At 43.4% G+C, this 7,895-nt stretch overlaps 1 non-coding gene across 1 annotated transcript; it reads left to right on the top strand.

The window, feature by feature from the left end:
- The first annotated feature begins 7,394 nt into the window (after nucleotides 1-7,394).
- LOC120068635 lies at nucleotides 7,395-7,498 on the top strand. The gene has a single exon (XR_005479272.1). It is a non-coding gene; the product is annotated as a small nucleolar RNA R71 (small nucleolar RNA).
- The last annotated feature ends 397 nt before the right edge of the window (nucleotides 7,499-7,895 follow it).

Genomic DNA, 7,895 nt, shown 5'->3' with positions numbered 1-7,895 from the left:
GAAGGGGACAAGGGATGTCTTGATCTACATCAGTAGGCTCTTGGTGCGTTGGATCAAGACTCCCTTCTCGCTAAGCCATTGGTGAGTTTTGGAGAGTGAGGTTTAGGTTTGCCCACGCTTCTTCATCTGTAAGTGCAAGCTTTGTTTCGTACTCTTCATTCTCTGAAGCTTCATCGTTGTGTTCAATTATCCGAACGCGTCTTCTTTTGGGGGTGCGTTTGGATGATCGAGGTCTGGCTGCTAGTTCTTTACGAGGTAGGGTAGGCTAATGCGACGAACCGTGAAGAAAATTCCTAATTAACTTGATGTCCATTAGACCCTCGATCTCCTCATAATCATCCCCTAGAGGGATGCCCCTGCATTCACATATTGCGCAGATCAGCCATGGAAAATAAAGTTGCCTCGTGGTTTGGTTTTGATGGCTTTGATCTGATCCCTTATTATTCTCCTTACATCTAGAGGGATGTACTGCATGATACAGTACGTAGCCAAGACGCGTTCTTTTGACAATGTCTCATCATGCGTTTTAGGCATGATGCTTCTCTTAATCAGATAATACCATAGATTCGCATCTGGCTTCAAGTTCCTAGAAGCTAGCATCTTTGCTCCATTTCTTGACATTTGCCATTTGCTTCCAGGCTTAGCTACCACTCTTAACACATCTTCAACTTGGCTCGGAGTTGGTTGTTCCAAGATGTGATTTCCTTCTGCTTCCGGATTACTCGTGATATTGAACATTTGATTGATCTTATCGGCTGAGAAGCGCACCAATACCCCATCAATAAATGTTGTACTTTTCTCCCTGTCGAACTCACTGCTGTAAAACTGGCGGACAGGTTTAGGCCATATTCTTGTATGCCTAATGCATAGCTGACCTCAACCCATTGCTTCTATGGTTTCAGTTATGTATGCTGGCAATGGGTTGCATTTGGGAAGGAAGCCCTTCTCTGCAAGAATATTACTGAACTGAGGCTTCCTTCCTGTGGTCTTTTTAGGTAATGCGTCGGTTACCTTGCGCTTGCCTGCCTCATGTGCCTTGGCTTCTTGTGCCAGCTCCCTTAATTTGATTTACAATTCCCTTCGGAGAGCTGACTTTCTTCGCCCCTGCCTTTGGGCTGATAATATTCCAATTCCTTCTCTAACGCATTGTGCCTTGAGTAGCTCCCATGCGTTGCATCCTCAGGACCGGATGCGGACTGCTCTTCTTCTTCTTCCTCCAAAATTAATTTTCTCTTTCTGATCACTCTTTTTGCTTTTAAAGGCCCTTCATTCGTGTTAGTTTGGCCAGATTGCGATGCGTCTGGGCCAACTTCCCTTTCTTCATCTTCTTCTTCTAACTCCGCTTCGAGCATCATTGCATAACGCTCCGCTTCATCCATTTCAAGTGATGCGTTAGGTGGGTTAGAACGCATCACTTGTTCTTCTTCTTGGCCTTGATTCAGACTTGCTAAGATTGCTCCAAACACTTCTCGCTCGTCCCTTCGAGCCAATTCTACTAGTTATTCGAGGTTTCGCTCTGATGTAGAACTGTCAGAGCTGGTCTTGGTGGAGTGAATGGTGGGGTGCCGGATGGGGTATGCGGCGACCCAGGGGATGAGATGATGATGGGTGAACGCGGTGGTTGGCTGGACACGTTTGCTTCAACTGGGTAGATGGTGGCCAAGGGTTGTATAGACAGTGGAGGAGGTGGACGCACGGCTGGTGATGGTACGTTATGGAGGTAGGTTGGGATAGAGTCATGCGTCGCACCTATCGGGGTGATATTTGGAATGAGTGGTGGTGGGGTGGCCTTGGTATACGGTTTCTTGCTAGCCGTGGATGACAGAGGATGCTGCCTTATTTTTTAAGGGGTTTTAGGTTTTGGTTTTGGGGTGGTTTTGGGCTATTGGGTGGTCTTAGAAGAGGGGTTTGTGGTGGCTTTTGTGGGTTTCGACCGAGACGATCACTAGGAGGTGGAAGATGGCCCATCGTGCAAGTGTTTAGTAGAAATGGTGGTTTTTTAGGGCTTGGGGGAGGCGATGTTGAAACAGACGAGGAAAAGAAAGAGCTTATCGACGACATGTCTCCAAAGCTCATTGATTGATTCTGGATATCGGACGCTAAAGACATCGTTGTTGAAGAGTCACCGAAGAAATGTTTGGGCGAACGACGGTAAAGGAAACGATGAGTGCTAGGGTTTTTCTTTTCTTTCGCAGAAAGCTTGAAGGCAATGGAAGAAGAAAAAATGAAGGGTTTCTCGAGTTATATAGGTTTGGGGGAGAGAGAGAGGTGACGTCAAGCAGCGCTTGACGTCCGTATTTAATGCGAAGTCGAAGGGACGTGTCTTGGGTTTCCAAGCACTCGAGTGCTTTGCATTTTCGAGACGCATCCTTTAGACTTGAGCCATGCGTTAGACTTAAGTCTAACGCGTCCGTTTATTCCCATCCCGATTATACACAACTTTTTTTTTTTTTAATTTAAAACAAATAAATCTCTAATTACGAAGGCAATAACATTCAACAATCAATCTTAAAACGCAAAGACAAACAAACAAAGTAAACTCGAACGCATTGATAAAATACATAATGCAAAAAGAATAAGAAAAGAGGAAGCGTCCCTGGAATATGTGTCGATGCGAACGCAGGGATGCTTCCACGCGCCTCAGTTGGCTTCGCATAGTACGAGAGATGACTTTTGACGTTCTATGCCATCTTCAAAGTATGACTTCACTCTTTGGCCATTTACTTTGAACGCGTTTGTGTCATCCTCCCGCGGTAATTCTACTACTCTGTGGGGAAAGATTGTTTTGATAATGACTGGTCCTAACCACCTTGACTTTAACTTTCCTAGGAACAAACGCAATCGTGAATTGAATAATAAAAATTGTTGGCCAACAACAAACTCTTTCTTACTAATGCATTGGTCGTGCCAACGTTTGGTCTTTTCCTTGTAGAGCATGTTGTTCTCGTATGGGTTCAACCTCCACTCCTCAAGCTCATTGAGCTGAAGTTTGCGTTGATCGCCCGCGGTGTCCAAGTTTAAATTTAGCTTCTTTATTTCCCAAAAAGCTTTGTGCTCTAGCTCTAGAGGTAAGTGACAAGCTTTTCCAAATACTAGAGAGTATGAAGACATACCTATGGGGGTCTTGTAGGCAGTCCTATAGGCCAGAGTGCTTCATCCAGCCTCTGTGCCCAATCTTTCCACGATGCGTTGACAACTTTCTNAGAGTGCTTCATCCAGCCTCTGTGCCCAATCTTTCCACGATGCGTTGACAACTTTCTCCAGTATAGATTTTATTTCCCGATTTGATACCTCAGCTTGACAGTTCATTTATGGGTGGTATGCGGTAGCGATCTTGTGCGTAACATTATATTTGGCAAGTAATTTAGAAATGATGCGATTAATGAAAAGCGTACCTTCGTCACTTATCAGGGCTTTTGGCGTTCTAAAGCATGTGAAAATGTTCTTGATAAGAAACTTAGAAACAGTTAACGTATCATTTATAGCACAAGCTATTGCTTCTAGCCACTTTGATATGTAATCTACTGCAAGCAGGATATATTGTTGTCCACAGGATAGAGGAAAAGGTCCCATAAAATCAATGCCCCATACATCAAATAATTCAACTTCAAGAATATTGTTCAAGGGCATTGCGTCCCTTGATGAGATATTCCCAGTGCATTGGCAAGGGTCACACTTACGAACATACTCCCTTGCGTCTTTGAAGAGGGTGGGCTAGAAGTATCCGCTTTGAAGAATCTTCGCAGTGGTTCTTTGCCCTTCAAAATTCCCTCCGTAAGGAAAGTCATGACACTTAACCAGGATGCGTTGTGTCTCTTCCTCTAGAACAAATTGATGCATGATGAAGTCGGGGCCTTGTTTATAGAGAAACGGTTCATCCCAAAAATAAAATTTGCTATCATGTACTAACAATTTCTTTTGTTGAAAGTTGAAGTTCTCAAGGAATTGCTTGGTAGTTAAGTAATTAACTATGTCTGCGTACCAAGGTTCTCTGCCTTCAACTCTGAACAAGCTTTCATCAGGAAATGAATCTTTGTTTTCATTTTCTTGGCCTTGTATTTCCTGATTTTCTAATCTGGACAAATTGTCAGCCACTTGATTCTCAGTTCCCTTTCTGTCCTGAATATCAATGTCAAATTCCTGTAATAGCAGCACCCATCTTATTAATTTTGGTTTCACGTCCTTTTTACTCATCAGGAACTTTATGGCTGAGTGATCTGTGTCGATAGTCGCTGATGCACCAACTAAATAAGATCTAAACTTCTCAATGACAAACACTACGACCAACATTTCTTTTTCTGTGGTGGTGTAGTGTTCCTGAGAGTCGTTCAGTGTCTTGGACGCATAAGAGATGGGGTCTATCAAATTTCCTTTCTTCTGCCCCAACATGGTACCTACTGCAACATCACTCGCATCACACATGAGAATAAAACGTTGCATCCAATCCGATGCTATTAGTACCGGAGCTGTAGTCAACGCATATTTCAATGTTTCAAACACATCGCAGCAGTCGTCATTGAAATCGTAGGGACGATTTGCTTCTAATAATGCGCTTAGAGATCTCGCCATTGGAGAGAATCTTCTAACGAACCTTCGATAGAAACCAACATGTCCTAAAAAACTTCATAGAGCTTTTACATTTGATGGTGGTGGAAGTTTAACTATGACATCTATCTTGGCTTCATCAACTTCCAACCTAGCTTTAGATAATTTGTGGCCTAAGACAATTCCTTCAGTCACCCTAAAGTGACATTTTCCCAATTCAGCACAAGGTTTGTTTCCTCACATCGAGCGAGGACGGTCTCCAAGTTATTTAAACATGATTGGAATGAGTCTCCAAAGACTGAGAGATCGCCTATGAAAACTTCAATGGTCTTTTCCAAGAAGTCAGAGAAAATTGTCATCATACACCATTGTAATGTTCCAGATGCATTGCATAGCCTAAAGGGCATGTGTCTGAACGTGAACGTTCCAAAGGAACAGGTGAATGTTGTCTTTTCCTGATCTTTTGGGTCAATCAAAATCTGGTTATAACCAGAGTATCCATTAAGGAAACAATAAAATTCTTTTCCAACCAGTCTGTCAAGCATTTGGTCAATGAAGGGAAAGGGGAAGTGGTCTTTCTTAGTTGCTGTATTGAGCTTCCTATAGTCCATGCAGATGCGCCAGCCCATGACAGTCCTCAAAGGTATGAGCTCATTATTGCTATTGACTATCACTGTTGTTCCCCCTTTCTTAGGAACGCATTGGACTGGGCTTACCCAGCTGCTATCAAATATAGGATAGATCACTTCTACGTCCAACCATTTTAAGATTTCTTTCTTGACCACTTCCTTCATTATGGGGTTCAGCCTTCGTTGAGGCTCGATTGATCCCGATTTCCCTTGTTCCAGCCTGATTTTATGCATGCAATAAGATGGGCTGATGCCACGGATGTCCGCTAGCGTCCAACCTATTGCACGCATGTGCTTTTGCAGCATCTGCAAAAGAGAATGTTCGTTAGGATCGGTAAGATTCACAGAAATAATTACAGGTAAAGTTTTATTTATTCCAAGGAAGGCATATTTAAGGTGACTAGGTAATGGCTTCAACTCAAGTTCTGGCGGATCCTCATGGACGCGTTGGTTTCGTCCGCCGCTCACTAAGACTTGGTGGCTCAGGTTCTTTCATGTTTTCCTCCAACGCGAGGACCTCACACACTTGGGTCACTTCTTCTTCAGGCAACTCTATTCTGTTCAGTTGACATTCTTCACTGCCCGGGAACTTTAATGCGTTTAACACATTAAACTTCACTTCTTGATTGTCTATGCATATAGTCAATTCTCCTTTATGCACGTCTATTAAAACTTTCCCAGTGGCTAGAAAGGGTCGTCCAAGAATAATTGGTACATCCATGTCTGCTTCATAGTCTAAGATGATAAAATTTGCTGGGAATATGAAGTTGTTAACTTTTATAGAACATCTTCAATCTTTCCTTCAGGATACTTGATCGTTCTGTCAGCAAGTTGAAGAGTAACAGAAGTGGGTTATGCTTCACCAATTCCCAATTTCTTGAAGATTGAGAGTGGCATGAGATTAATGCTTGCTCCCAAATCGCATAATGCATGTCCCACATCCAACCCTTCTATCGAGCACGGGACTGTGAAGCTCTAAAGGTCCTTCTGTTTCTTGGGTAGACTGCTGCTTACTAAGGCATTGCACTCATGCGTTAGCGCAATTACCTCCGTCTCGCTGACTCTTCTTTTCTTTGTCAAAATGTCCTTAAAAAATTTGACATATTTTGGCATTTGCTCCAAGGCCTCTACAAGTGGAATATTGATGTGCAATTGCCTCAAGAGTTCAAGAAAACGCTTAAATTGTTGTTCATCATTCTTCTTCATTAAGCGTCTAGGGAATGGTGTGTTTAGCGGCACCGCAGGTTTTCCCGCGTTAGACGTGCTTGGCTCTGAATGGCTTGTGGTTTCAGGCGTTTTTTCTTCTTGATCTTCAATGACATTGAACGTGTGTTGCGTTCTTTTGAAGGATTGTTGTTTCTTGGATTCCTGGTTCTTTCTTCAAAAGCTTTGCCACTTCCCAACGTCACCGTGTGACATTGCTCCTTTCCATTGTTATTCCTAGGAGTTTCAGTGTTGCTAGGCAAAACTGCAAGCTGCCTATTCTTCAACTCACTCGCTATCTGCCCCACCTGTATCTCTAGGTTTCTGATAGACGACACCTGGCTTTTTAGCAACGCGCCATTCTGGGCGATATACTCCTTTAATACGTTTTCAAGCGAAGATGCTGAGCTCAACGCCCGATCTCCTCTACTAAGGACTGTTGGTGTGGCTGATGCGTTGGTTGGAATGCAGGCAACGGTCCTTGTCTTTGCTGCTGGTTCGCCCCTGGGTGGTGCTCTTGTTGATTTCCTGTCCAAGAAAAATTTGGATAGTTCCTCCATCCGGGATTATATATATTTGAAAATGGGTTGTTTTTAATGAAGCATACTGATTGTGGATTTTGTGGGCAATAAGCGTAGGAATGGGGATCTCCACAGCCCACACAGCTAACCATGGGCTGCATGAACGTTTCTACTTGATTCACCTTCTACTGATTTGATGCGTTCCCTAGCGATATATTCTGTAAAAGGTTGGTCATAGTAGCCACTTGTGCAGAGAGTGTGGCTATTGCATTGGAATCGATAGAATTAACATTCTGAGATCTCCTCTTCCTGTCAGCTTTTGCGTCATACGTATCGTCCACCCATTCCATGTTGTGCTTAGCAATGCGGTCTAATATCTCCTTAACTTCAGTATAAGATTTATCCATACTTCCACCAGCTGCAGCTGCGTCGGCTGCCATCTGCAATGCTCTATTCAATCGACCATAAAAAAGTCTCCATCTGAATGGTTAGTGGTAATCCATGGTTCGGGCAATTTTTGACCAATCCCTTAAAACGCTCCCACGCGGCACTTAAGGTTTTAGTTTCTTCTTGCTCAAAGTTCATGATCTCTCGATGCCTCCTTGCGTTGGTGGTAGGTGGGAATTATTTTTGCATGAATTTCTCCACCAACTTCTCCCAAGTTGTGATCTTACCAGGCTCTAGTGAATTTACCCATTGCTTTGCGTCATCATGCAAAGAATAGGGGAACAAAGATAGCCTGATCCCTTCTGGGGTGATTCCAGGAATCATAAATGAGTTACATGTTTCCAGGAAATGTTTCATGTGGGCGTGAGGATCTTCTCCACGATCACCCCCAAATTTTCCAGCAGTTTGGAGCATTTGAAGCATCACAGATTTCATTTCGAATCTTGTCTCATCTGGCGTAGGGTATATGATTCCTGAGGAGAAATCATACAATACAGAAGACGCATACTCCCTCATGGGACGCGTACTACTGTTCGCCATTAAGATCGGA

Source organism: Benincasa hispida, chromosome 12, assembly GCF_009727055.1.
Source record: "Benincasa hispida cultivar B227 chromosome 12, ASM972705v1, whole genome shotgun sequence".
NCBI lineage: Eukaryota > Viridiplantae > Streptophyta > Magnoliopsida > Cucurbitales > Cucurbitaceae > Benincasa > Benincasa hispida.
The sequence above is the reverse complement of the archived record's forward strand: the minus strand, read 5'-3'. Positions and strand labels throughout refer to the sequence as shown.